Source organism: Propithecus coquereli, unplaced genomic scaffold, assembly GCF_000956105.1.
Source record: "Propithecus coquereli isolate 6110/MARCELLA unplaced genomic scaffold, Pcoq_1.0 Scaffold18, whole genome shotgun sequence".
In the NCBI taxonomy this organism is placed as follows: domain Eukaryota; kingdom Metazoa; phylum Chordata; class Mammalia; order Primates; family Indriidae; genus Propithecus; species Propithecus coquereli.
Window position 1 is genome coordinate 11668533 of NW_012142745.1, and position 2605 is coordinate 11671137.

Genomic DNA, 2605 nt, shown 5'->3' on the forward strand with positions numbered 1-2605 from the left:
GTCCAGATTTCTACCTTCACTTAGGGGGAAAAAACAACAATAAGATCTGGCAACAATTCTCAGTATTTCTTGGTGACAGAAATCGTTGGAGCTGGGCAGAGGCTGCCCTCTTCAGACGGGCAGGGGCCCTGCAGTATCCCAGCATCCTCACCTGCTTTCTTGCCTCGATTTACCAGCCTGGCAGCTTTAGCATGAGGAGAAGGATCGAAAGTTCCTAACTTCAATGTAATATTCACTATAACGTTAATGACAACACGCCCCACACCCTCACTGTCTGCATGCACGCTGAGGTCTTCAAACCCCGGAGAGTTTACCTGCAAAAGGTGGTCCCAGCAACGCAGAGATGCCATTAGCACAGATGATGATGCCATAGGCGTTGGCCAGGTGTTCGATGCCAACCAAGTCTTCAGTCACGACAGGCATTAGGGAGAAATAACCGCTGGAAAAGCCTATCAGTGCACAGATGACCGCCAGGCCGGCATACGTGTGCATCAGCGGCAGAATAAAAATACAGACGACGAGGGTGAAGTTGGCCATCAGGAAGACATTCCAAATGCTGATGCAAGGTAAGTCGGCCACGATGCCCAGGATCACTTTTCCGAAGATGTGGACTATTGCTATAATTGAAGTCAGAGGGAAAACATCGTTCTGCTCCGATAAATTATACAAATTGACTATTTCCGGGAGGTGAATGAAGGGGATGACAAAGCTGCTGTATGCAAACAAAGCCCAGAAAATAAAGGCTACAAACATGCGATTGGTAAAGAGCGAGGCCGTCCCGAAATAGCCCGAGTACCAGTCCGAGAGCCCCGTCCTGACCCTCATGGTCAGTTGGCTGACGGTCTTCAGAACCTGCAGGGCGCACATGTTCTCCCTGGGCAGGGCCTGATCTGGGCACTCCTGGGCTTGCAGGTCACAAAGGGTGTCCCCGTTCCCCAGCCCGCCATCCCTCTCTTCTGCTCTGCCCAGCCGTCCGCTTGACTTCACAGATTCAGCGGAGAGCTCCGGGAGGACTCGCGGATCTTTCTCTCCTGGGTTGTTTCCGTCTTGCTGAGGGGAGAGGGGCCTCATGAGCGCCCCACAGACACACAGGTTTAAGGAAACAGCACCTTGGATAAACATCGCATTCCGCCACCCGTACTCCTTGCACAGGTACTTTAGCAGCACGGTCATTAGGAATGTACCAAATCCTGTGCCCGTGGTGCTGAGGCCTTGGGCCAGGGCTCGTCTCTTCTGGAAATACTTCCCCACCATGACCACCGCCGGCAGGTAGGCCATCCCGCTGCCAAGGCCTGCGCGGGTTGAGAGGGAAAAAGGCACACAGTACACCATCAGTGGCCGGAGCCAGAATTTTAGCATTTGAAGATCATCTGCATTCCCTTAAATTAGCGTCTATGTATACTTTTTCTTTCTACAAAGAAACAATAGTGATTTAAAAAAGCAGCACTGAGGACAAGAACCAGTAGGGACTGTCTACAGAGCGGGTGTCTAGCCCATCGTCTCCTCTGACAGGCTTTGCAGACAGGCCCCTGCAAAAAGAAAATGAAGCCACATCCCCAGAATATAAGCTCACGCAGGCAGGACTGTGTCTGTATTCTCCTCGCTGGTACGCCCAGGACTGCCCCGAACGCACAGTATGTGCTTAGGGATTTGCTGAAAAAATGAATGGCTTCTCTGAGAGGCTCTGCTGTCTCAGGCCACTGCTAGCTGCACTGACTATCCGGGAAAGCACAGGTACCAGGGGATGAAGAGCAACTGCAGGCATTTGCAGAAGCCTCAGGAATGTGCTGATTTGGTCACAAATTAATTGGAAGAATAAAAGGAATTATGATGTCCCCATAAATAGACATAGCTACTAGATGTCAACACCACACGACACTTATTGTATCACTGATTTTGAATTGTATTCAAACAATTAAAACTGGGATAGTTTATTATTTACACTGACAAAAACAAAATGCTGGTGGGGGAGGCTGGGCGTGTTCATGGCAGGGAGAGTCTGAGAACTCTGTTACTTGGCACTCAATTTTGCTGTGAACCTAAAATTTCTCTTAAAAAAAATGAAGTCTATTAATAAAATAATGGTCTGGAGGTTGTGTTCCAGGTACAGGCAGGGGGAAACCACAAGTCCCACTTGGGATGGTCCCAGGCCCCCACGTGGTCCCAACATGCAATACCTCTGACATCGGGGAGCAGCCTGGTAGCGTACAAGAGGCTTTGCCCAGCGGCGCTCTCCAAAGCTGCAGCGTCCCTAGTTCAGCATCACTTAGCAGTTTCAGAATTGTTTGAATTTGGACGGAGACCAGAGCAATCATACATACAAATGCAGTAATAACTACCATGCGCCGAGTGCCGATGATGTGCCCCCTGCTTTATCTGATTTAGTTTTCACAATAACCCCCAAAAGTAACTGTGGTTACCCTCATTTCAGAGAAGGGGGTATTGAACCTCATGGAGGTTCCAGACCCTGCAGCGGGTAATTGGAGAATCCAGGTTGGAATTCAGATCCAGCTGGAGCACTCGGTGCCTTTCCCCCACCCACACTGTTTCTCACCCTGCCCTACTCATCTGTGCCTCTCACCCCCTCCTCCCGCTAAGCACTGTG

General features: G+C 50.2%; 1 pseudogene; it reads right to left on the reverse strand.

Moving 5' to 3' along the window:
* Nucleotides 1-294: 294 nt before the first annotated feature.
* LOC105808780 lies at nucleotides 295-1290 on the reverse strand (annotated as a pseudogene).
* Nucleotides 1291-2605: the final 1315 nt, after the last annotated feature.